This window comes from Cebus imitator, unplaced genomic scaffold (genome assembly GCF_001604975.1).
Source record: "Cebus imitator isolate Cc_AM_T3 unplaced genomic scaffold, Cebus_imitator-1.0 Scaffold418, whole genome shotgun sequence".
NCBI classification, from domain to species: Eukaryota; Metazoa; Chordata; class Mammalia; order Primates; family Cebidae; genus Cebus; species Cebus imitator.
This window is the reverse complement of record NW_016107733.1, coordinates 1,789,290-1,800,483: the sequence shown is the minus strand read 5'-3', so window position 1 is coordinate 1,800,483 and position 11,194 is coordinate 1,789,290. Positions and strand designations below refer to the sequence as shown.

Sequence of the window (11,194 nt, the reverse complement as noted above, 5' to 3'; positions counted from 1 at the left end):
CCTCGGTAATGGCAGACGCCCCTCCCCCACAGAGCTGGACCGTCCCGGGTTCAGCTGCGCTTGCTGTGAAACTCTCAATCCAGAGTTTCTGGTTGCTGTTCTTTTGTGGGGGTGGGGCCAGCCGAGCGTGGTCGCCTGGCTCCCTGCCTCAGCTCCTTTTTTAAGTTGGTGTTCCAGTCGCCTGTTGAAGAGGCTCCATGGTCTATTCGTTTTCCCCTGCGGCCACTCACTGCGCTGGCTTAAACAGCGGCACTGAAATTTGTGGTGCTTTTTTCTTTCTTTTTTTTTTTTGCCCTGGAATCTACTGTCCTGGTTCTCTGCTCAGTCCCCTTTTTGAACCAGTGAATGGGTGACTTCCCATGGCTCCAATCGTCAGCCAAAAGGGCACCCGGACCGGTGTATTTTGTACAGAGAACCGCGGCTCCGGGGTGCCGACAAAGCAGCCGCGCGGGGCAAAGCAGCGGCGCCAGCCGGCACAGCCGCGCTGGCCGAAACAGCCGTGCTGGCGACCATGGAGCTCCTCTGCCTGGGAATTTCCTAGTCTGCAGGCAATAAAAACGCGGCGTCCACTCACCCTCTGCGCTTTCACTGGGAGCTGCAATCCTGAGCTGTTCCTAAACGGCCATCTTGGATCATCCTCCACAAGCATTCCTATATACCAATAACAGACTTAAAGAGAGCCAAATCAAGAACGAACTGCCATTCACAACTGCTACAAAGAGAATAAAATACCTAGGAATATAACTAACAAGGAATGAAAAGGACCTTTTCAAGTAGAACTACAAATCACTGCTCAGTTAAATAAGAGAGGACACAAACAGATGGAGAAACATTCCATGTTCATGGTTAGGAATAATCAATATCGTGAAAATGACCATAGTGCCCAAAGTAACTTACAGATTCAATGCTATCCCCATCCAGCTACCAATGACCTTCTTCACAGAACTGGGAAAAACCACCTTAAACTTCATATGGAACCAAAAGAGAGCCCGCATAGCAAAATCAATTCGAAGCAAAAAGAACAAAGCAGGAAGCATCACACTACCAGACTTCAAACTATACTACAAGGCTACAGTAATCAAAAAAGCACGGTGCTGGCTCCAAAACAGAGATATAGACCAATGGAACAGAACAGAAGCTCGGAGGTAACACCACACATCTAAAACCATCTGATCTTTGACAAACCTGACAAAAACAAGCAATGGGAAAGAAGTCCCTGTTTAATAAATGGTGTTGAGAAAACTGGCTAGCCATGTGCAGAAAGCAGAAACTGGACCCCTTCCTGACACCTTACAATAAAATTAACTCCAGATGGATTAAACACTTAAACATAAGACCTAACACCATAAAACCCTAGAAGAAAATCTAGGCAAAACCATTCAGGACATATGCCTAGGGAAGGACTTCATGATCAAAACACTGAAAGCATTGGCAACAAAAGCCAAAATAGGCAAATGGGACCTAATCAAACTCCAGAGCTTCTGCACAGCAAAAGAAACAGTCATTAGAGTGAATTGGCAACCAACAGATTGGGAAAAAATTTTTGCAATCTACCCATCACACAAAGGGCTGATATCCAGAATTTACAAAGAACTAAAACAGATTTACAAGAAAAAAAACAAACAAGCCNACAAAGAACTAAAACAGATTTACAAGAAAAAAAACAAACAAGCCCATTCAAAAGTGGGTGAAGGATGTGAACAGATACTTTACAAAAGAAGACATACATGAGGCCAACAAACATATGGAAAAATGCTCATCATCACTGCTCATTAGAGAAATGCAAATTAAAACTACATTGAGATACCATCTCATGCCAGTTAGAATGGCAATCATTAAAAAATCTGGAGACAACAGATGCTGGAGAGGATGTGGAGAAATAGGAATACTTTTACAATGTTAGTGAGAGTGTAAAGTAGTTCAACCATTGTGGAAGACAGTGTGGCGATTCCTCAAGGACCTAGGAATAGAAATTCCATTTGACCCAGCAATCCCATTACTGGGTATGTATCCAAAGGTTTATAAATTGTTCTACTATAAGGACACATGCACACGAATGTTCATTGCAGCACTGTTTGCAATAGCAAAGACCTGGAACCAACCCAAATGCCTATCGATGATAGACTGGACAGGGAAAATGTGGCACATATACACCATGGAATACTATGCAGTCATCAAAAACGATGAGTTCGTGTCCTTTGTAGGGACATGGATGAACCTGGAAACCATCATTCTCAGCAAACTGACACAAGAACAGAAAATCAAACACCCCGTGTTCTCACTCATAGGTGGGTGTTGAACAATGAGAACACATGGACACAGGGAGGGGAGCATCACACACTGGGGTCTGTCATGGGGAAATAGGGGAAGGACAGCAGGGGGTCTGGAGTTGGGGAGAGATAGCATGGGGAGAAATGCCAGATATAGGTGATGGGAGGAAGGCAGCAAATCACACTGCCATGTGTGTACCTATGGAGCAATCTTACATGTTCTTCACATGTACATCAAAACCTAAAATGTAATAAAAACAAATAAATAAATATTTAAAATTTAAAATAAAAAAGAAAACTCATAGGAAAACTATCTTTCCACATTTTACATTAGATTTGTATTCTCTTAAATATCATTTTTTTTCTCTAATTAAGATGCATGGTACTGTACTGTGCTTCAGTGATTTGATTTGGGTCACGGACTTCATTCAAATGGCATACCTTAATAATTTCAATACTGACTCACTTAGCATAAAATTCTGCCGCTACCAAATATTTCCTTGGTATATAATTATTGTTGTGCTTCATGTTGGGTTAGCGGTTTTATAAAACAGTCAGTTTTCTAGAGTTCTTAGAAATCTTACCCAGTTTAATGGTATAACATTAAGGTTATTCAAAAACTGTATTTATCAGAGCTCTTTCCATTCTTACTTGTCATGAGTTTCCTTGAAGAAGAAGCAACTTTGTACTATAGCTGATTGCAAATGCTTTTAGAGAAGAATTGAAACCATTCTCTGGGGTTAACAAAGACTTATCATGACCATGGTTAAAATCTGACACATTTATTATAATCAGCAATTGGCCAGAAAATTTGGTTATTCCTGTGTCATACAACATTTCAACATAGTAGCCAATATTATGAATGACAACATATCAGATTTCTAAGAATCCCACAAAATTTTTAGAACATTGATATAAATAATACACCCATAGATATAATTCAAAATGTCCAGTATCACTTATTTGACAATGGTTCCCCTATAACACAACACACAATATAAACCTAATTAGTATCCTTACAAGACGAGAAACACATCCTTTGTAGCTTTTCATGGGCCCAACTGAAAAATTCCAAAGTTAATTTCAAGTAATTTTTTGTTTTTTGAGATGGAGTCTTGCTCAGCCACCCAGGATAGAGTGCAGTGGTGCAATCTCGGCTCACAGCAAACACTGTCTCCGGGTTCAAGTGATTCTCCTGTCTCTGCTTCCCGAGTAGCTGGGATTACAAACACCCACTATCATGTTCAACTAATATTTGTATTTTAGTAGAGATGTGGTTCAGGCAAATTTTTTTAACAGACTTAAGAGTTTGATCTTAAAAAGTTTGTCAAAAATATCAAAGGTTTAAGACACCTGATAAAAATAGAATAGCAGGTCACTGTGGAAATAATAGTAACTCATTTAACCAGAGTGATAATTAAAAGACTTTAAAAGGCAAACACACTGTAATCCCAGTGCCTTGAGGTGGGAGAATTCATTGAGGCCAGGAGTTCAAGACCAGTCTAAGCAATATGGTACATGCTATCTCCACCAAAAAAAGAAAAAGGGGAAAAAAAGAAAGAAAGAAAAATTAGCCATGCATGGTGGCATACCCCTGTAGTCCTAGATATTTGAGAGGCAGGAGAATTGCTTGTGCCTAGAAGTTCAAGGCTGCACTTGGTTATGATCATACCACTGTGCTCTAGCTTGGGCAATAGATCAAGATCTTATCGCTTAAAAAAAAACAGAAAAAAAAAAAAAAAAAAAAAAAAAAAAAAAAAAAAAAAAAAAAAAAAAAAAAAAAAAAAAAAAAAAAAAAAAAAAAAAAAAAAAAAAAAAAAAAAAAAAAAAAAAACAGGACAACATGGCAAAACCTCATCTCTACAAAAAATAAAAAATTTGCTAGGCATGGTGGTACACACCTGTAGTCCTAGCTAGTTGGATGGCTGAGGTGAAAAGATCACGCAAACCCAGGAGGTTAAGGCTGCTAGTGAGCCAAGCAATCCAGCCATTGCAACTGCAATCCAGCCTGGGTGACAGAGAAAGACTCTGTGTCAAAAAGAAAAGAAAAAGGCAAACACAGAGTTACATATTTCTTTTTTTAAAGAAAAAGATGCCTACTTGTAGAAAAACCTGAGCTCTTTAATAGAGAAGACTCAATTTTCTTAAGTAATCAAAGGCTTAATAAAGACAACATAAAACACAGGGAACTATTATGATAAAATACATACTTCTTTTCAACCAGAGCAGAATACCTTCTATTTCTGTAAGATTTTCCTTTGAAAGTTGATCTCCAATGCTTCTGATGCCTTGAACAAAATTTTCTGAGAATATGACAAAACGTTCCAAGTTGGACAGTATCAAACAGCTGAAAATGGACATTACCCCAGCCCTCAGGAACACACCCTGACTTTGAACAAGAGAAGGAAATCACCAGTGACAAGGCATTGGCATGACAAAGGCTGATCTCACAAATCATTTGGGAACTTTTTAAAAAGTGAAAAGGTAAAGAACAACCTTTCATTATTTGCCACTAAGAGCAGCTCGACACTCCAAGAAAAATCTTGTTTTAACAAATTCTAGTTTTGTATCAGTGTATACCTTTGAAATTAATGTTCAATTTTAGAAAAACAGAAAACTTCCCTTCTAACTTCAGCCAATATAATCACACATAAAATTTATTTTATAAGATTCATCTTCCACAAACCTTCTACAACCTTTTCTCTTTCTAGTTTTGGAACAGCCAGTCATTCTACTTTGGGACAAAAACTACCTTTTTTTAATCCCTTAACCAAAAACATGTCTTACTTTCATCACCTAAGAAGTTCTTTTAATTGCCTTATGTTAATTAGAAATTTTCCAACTTTGCTAATCTTTCGCAGAATTTTTTTTTTTTTTTTTGAGTCTCACTCTATTGCCCAGGCTGGAGTACAGTGGCACCCTCTTGGCTCACTACAACCTCCACCTCCCAGGTTCAAATGATTCTCCTGCCTCAGCCACCTGAGGATCTGGGACTACAAGTGTGGGCCACCATGTCCAGCTAACTTTTATATTTTTAGTAGAGATGGGGTTTCACCATGTTGGCCAGGCTGGTCTTGAACTCCTGACCTCAAGCGATCCACCTGCCTCAGCCTCCCAAAGTGCTGGGATTACAGGCATGAGCCACTTCACCAAGCCTTGCTTTTCTTTTTTTCTTATCCATACCAGTGTCATGCTCTTCATTTGAACCCACATCTTCAATCCTGGGCTTTTCTTCATCATCTTTATCTTCTTTCTCACCTTTATCTTCCTCAGCTTCAATCGTCAGTGACTTTCTCTTATTCCTTTTCCAAATAAAAAGTAATATGATAGCCTATGAACTTTAAGTGATTCTTTACTATTTATTTGACCCACCTCTCTTGTAAGAAATCTGTCTGGTCTTCTTTAAGGTGGAGGATCACTTTGGTACCACTACCAATGAGCTCAACATGGTCAGCATGTACAGTAAAGGAATCTCCAGCATAAGACTCCCAGGCATACTATTCATCATCATTATACTTTATGATCACAATAACTTTATCAGTCACGAGACTGGCAGAAGAAAAAACACCAAACTCTTTGCCTAATCATAAAAACATCAGCACCAGCCTGAAGAGACTCTATAAATGCTTTATGACAGAACTTGTCAATAGTTGACAAATTATTTGTGAGATCAGCCTTGGTCATGCTAATGTCTCGTCATTGGTGATTTCCTTCTCTTGTTAAAAGTCAGAGTGTGTTCCTGAGGGTTGAGGGGATGTCCATTTTCAGCTGTTTGACACTGTCCTACTTGGAGCATTTGTCATACTCAGAAAATTTTGTTCAAGGCATCAGAAGCATTAGAGATCAACTTTCAAAGGAAAATCTTCTTACCGGAATAGAAGTTATTCTGCTCTGGGAATTTTCTGTTTTTTGTATAGGAATATCATAGCTTTACTAATGTACGGCTATTAAGGCCACAGTTCTAAATAAATGAATGAAACACATGATAAATTTCACAAAAATACAGTGAGGTCTTGTCAAGATAGCAGAGAACAGTAGGTTCTTTGAGAAACAATTCCATAGGTATGGGAAGACTTAACTTCACCACAGGTTTCTTAGATAAACTTAGACAAGTCATTTGCCTTTTCCATGCCTATTTTCCCATTTTTACTGAATAAAATAACTATGCATTTTTCATTGTACAATATTAATTGCCCTGCAGCCTGCTTTTCCCCTTTGAAGCCCTCACAATCACCCTTGGAGAACGGCACAGATCACAGACTGTTTCTGTCATTCCATGTTCTTTCTCCTGGCATTGTTCTTAATTAATTTTGGCAAAATAAACTTCTAAATTGATTAAGACTTGGCTTAGATACTTCTTGGTTTACAAACTGGTAACCACAAAGGGATTATGAGTGGAGGTGTCCCTGACTTTTGAAAAATCTCATATCAGTACTTGGTACCAACCTGAGCTATTATTATTGTTCAAATCAATGGGACAATTTGCTAAAGTCCAGGAAACCCCCCCCTCCAGAGAAACCCTGATCTCCCAAAATTTGGTTGAGGTCTAAGGTTCATTTTGCCATACAATTCCTTTTCTGGAGTTTTACTCACTTCCAACAAGGCAGGTGAGTGTTTTTGCTTCCACAAAGAGGGAAAGAAGGCAACTCCCTTTTGGAGTTTCAGCTGATTTCTAACAGGGAACACACATTTTAGTTTTTTCTTACTTCTAGGATGGTAGAGAGTAATCTTGAGCCTAAGCCCCATTCCTAGGTAAGTAGCTGAATTTGAGTTTTGTCATGGGATTTCTCCTCATTGACTAAAATTTCAATTAACGAACAGCTGGCCTTAATTTCTTCTACCATTAGAAAACCCAGTAATTGTATAAATTGTCCAATTGTTTGTTTTGCTTAACTTTTTTCTTTATTTTTTTGTTCCTGTTTGTTGTTTTGAACTTTTTCCCATTGGATTTGATTAACTATACCTGACTTGGTCAAATCTGAAGGAAAGTTCAAAATTATGGAGAGCAATGCCTCAATTGTAGAGACAGTGTTTCACTATGCTGCCCAGCCTGACTCAAACTCCTGGGCTCAAGCAATCCACCCACCTGAGCCTCTCAAAGTGCTGAGACTCAAGACAATTCCCAAAGAAGATATACAAATGGCCAAAGAGCATATGGAAAAATGCTCAACATCACTAATTATCAGGGAAATACAAATCAAAACCACAATGCAATACCACCCCTTACTCCTGCAAGAATGGCCATAATCAAAAAATCAAAAAAATAATAGATTGGGATGTATGTGGTGAAAAGGGAAAACTTTTACATTGCTGGTCAGAATGGAAACTAGTACAACCACTAGGAAAAAAGTATGACAACTCCTTAAAAAACTAAAAGTAGATCTATTATTTGTTCCACTACTGGGTACCTACCTAGAGGGAAATAAGTCACTATATAAAAAAACACTTGCACACACTTTTTTATACCAGCACAATTCACAATTGTAAAAACATGAAACCAAATGCCCATCAAGCAACAAGTCTGTAAAGAAAACATGGGGGTTTTTTTGTTTGTTTGTTTGTTTTTTGAGACGGAGTTTCACTCATGTTACCCAGGCTGGAGTGCAACGGCGCGATCTCGGCTCACCGCAACCTCCGCCTCCTGGGTTCAGGCAATTCTCCTGCCTCAGCCTCCTGAGTAGCTGGGATTACAGGCACGCACCACCATGCCCAGCTAATGTGGTTTTTTTTTTTTGTATTTTTAGTAGAGACGGGGTTTCACCATGTTGACCAGGATGGTCTCGATCTCTTGACCTTGTGATCCACCCGCCTCGGCCTCCCAAAGTGCTGGGATTACAGGCTTGAGCCACCGTGCCCGGCCGAAAACATGGTTTTATATATATATGCCATGGAATACTACTCGGCCATAAAAAAGAATGAAATGATGGCATTCACAGCAACCTGGATGAAGTTGGAGACCATTATTCTAAATGAAGTCATTCATGAAGGGAAAACCCTATGTTCTCACTTGTAAGTGAAAGCTAAGCTATGAGGATGCAAAGGCATAAAAATGGCATAGTGGACTTGGGAAACTCAAGAGGAAAGGTGGGAGGGGGTGAGGGATAAAAGACTATACATTGGGTACAGTGTACACTGCTCAGGTGATGGGTGCACCTAAAGTAAAATAAATTTAAAAATAAAAATACAGGTCGGGCGCGGTGGCTCAAGCCTGTAATCCCAGCACTTTGGGAGGCCGAGGCGGGTGGATCACGAGGTCAAGAGATCGAGACTATCCTGGTCAACATGGTAAAACCCCGTCTCTACTAAAAATACAAAAAATTAGCTGGGCATGGTGGCACATGCCTGTAATCCCAGCTACTCAGGAGGCTGAGGCAGGAGAATTGCCTGAACCCAGGAGATGGAGGTTGCCGTGAGCCGAGATCGCGCCATTGCACTCCAACCTGGGTAACAAGAGTGAGACTCTGTCTCAAAAAAAAAATACAAAAATTAGCTGGGCATGGTGGCGGGCACCTGTAGTCCCACCTACTCGGAAGGATGAGTCAGGAGAATTGCTTGAACCCAGGAGGCAGTGGTTGCCATGAGCCAAGATCGCGCCATTGCACTGCAGCCTGGGTAACAAGAGTGAAATTCCGTCTCAAAAAAAAAGTCTTTGTAACAAAGTACACTACAAAATCATTACATGACCTAATTCCATGTTATCTCTATCTTTTTCGGTAACCAGGATTCAGCATGATCTCTGCCCAAGGCTCAGAGATGCAGCTAAAAAGTAGAGGCTAAAGGCTAAATTTAAATCTATCCATTAAATACAGTTGGTCTTCTTATGCAATAGTATGGTAGATTTCTATAATTTTATGATTGATTTAGCATCCATTTTTAATCTCTACTGGCACACCAGACTCTTTCTCTCTCTCTCTGTATCCTGAGATGTAAATTTTGCTGTGATGTTTACTAAGGACTTACTAGTATTTAAACTTTGGGCTATCTAGCTGACAATTGCCTAGGGTAATAAAAGAGGTTATCAAAAAATTAGAAGTCTAAATTAGGAAAAAAAGAAAGTCCTATAAAGCTATAAGATTTCTATCTGCATGTCTAATATGTATTTGAATTTATGTGTCACATATATAATGTTTCACTGCCAAAACTATGTAAAAGAGTTCTGATTAATTGGCATTAAAAAAAACACAAAAATCAACTCTGTGTCAGAAAAATGGAAACTTTAAGCACAAATTCTTTTTCAATTTCATGTAACTTAAGTAAATTCTTAATAAATAAGCTGGTTAGGGCCAGGAGCAGTGGTTCATGCCTGCAATCCCAGTACTTTGGGAGGCTGAGGTGGCAGATCACCTCAGGTCAGGAGTTTGAGACCAGCCTGGCCAACATGGCGAAATCTTGTCTATCCATACTAAAAGTACAAAAACTAGCCAGGCATGGTGGCACGTCTCTGTAGTCCCAGCTACTCATGAGACTGAGGCAGGAGAATCACTGTAACACAGCAGGCGGAGGTTGCAGTGAGCCAAAATCACACCACTGCACTCCAAACTGAATGGCAGAATGAGACTCTGTCTCAAAAAATATATAAATAAATAAGCTGGCATGAAATTATTGGCAAAATAAAATTAGAAATGGCTTCAGAATAGTCAACATAGGTTATTGTTTAGATTTATTGGTCAAGCAGTCTAATATTTATCTCTGCTAGACATTTTCAGTGTCAGAATTTACCAAGAGGGTTATAAAACTTGCAGGCCAAGAGATAATTACCTTCACGTAATGTTTTTATAAATAAAAAATGTAATATTGATGATCCAATAGAAACAGCTAAATCCTGAGTTTCTGACAAAAGAAATTCACTTAATCTTAAAGTTTTTATTTAGGTAAACACCTGATATTCAACAGCTATTAAAATGGCTAATAGGGAAATAACTTCAAATGATAACTATCACAATCCTCATAAGTAATCTAACTATTATTTAATTAATTAGATAAATGGAATAAATTGTTGCAAATAAACTTGCCATATAATTTCAAATCTAAAGTTATATTGACTTAAACAACAGACATTCATTAAATATCTGCATATTTCAAATTTTAAAATTATATTATAGAAAAGCATTTTCTTTAAAAAGTGTTCTTATTAAAGGAAAAATTATTTTTATCTAATTCAAACTTTATTTAAAGTTTATTTATGAAAATAGGCAAAAGGAACTAGTAAATAAGAATGATGTAAGGAAAGTTAAAAATATAAAAATATTTCTTTGCTAAGGAAAGATAAAAAATCATATTTAAAAAACTCTTGCATGGTAACTTTTTGCCCTAAAATAAAATGACAGGTTATTTAGAAAAGAGGGATGTTTAGGATAAAATAGGCAAGTCCAAGCATGTAAATGGCTTGTGTAAGTTGCAATAAGGTTTGTAAAAAGAGAGTGAAGGCCTATATTCAACATTCTTAAAGCAAAAAAATTTCAACCCAGAAATTATATCCAGCCAAACTAAGCTTTGTAAGTGAAGGAGAAATAAAATCCTTTACAGACAAGCAGATTCTGGGAGATTTTGTCACCACCAGGCCTGCATTACAAAAGCTCCTGAAGGAAGCACTAAATATGGAAAGGAACAACTGGTACCAGACTCTGCAAAAACATACCAAGTTGTAAAGACCATCAACACTATGAAGAAACTAAATCAACTAACAAACAAAATAACCAGTTAGCATCATAATAACAGGATAAATTTCACACATAACAATATTAACCTTAAATGTAAATGGGCTAAATGCCCCAATTAAAAGACACAGACTGGCAAATTAGATAAAGACTCAAGACCCATTGGTGTGCTGTATTCAGGAGACCCATCTCATGTGCAAAGACACACCTAGGCTCAAAATAAAGGGATGGAGGAAAATTTACCAAGCAAATGGAAAGCAAAAAAAA

General features: G+C 38.3%; 1 pseudogene; it reads right to left on the bottom strand.

Moving 5' to 3' along the window:
* Positions 1-301: 301 nt before the first annotated feature.
* Positions 302-11,194, bottom strand: part of LOC108289991 — a 19,938-nt pseudogene continuing 9,045 nt past the window's right edge.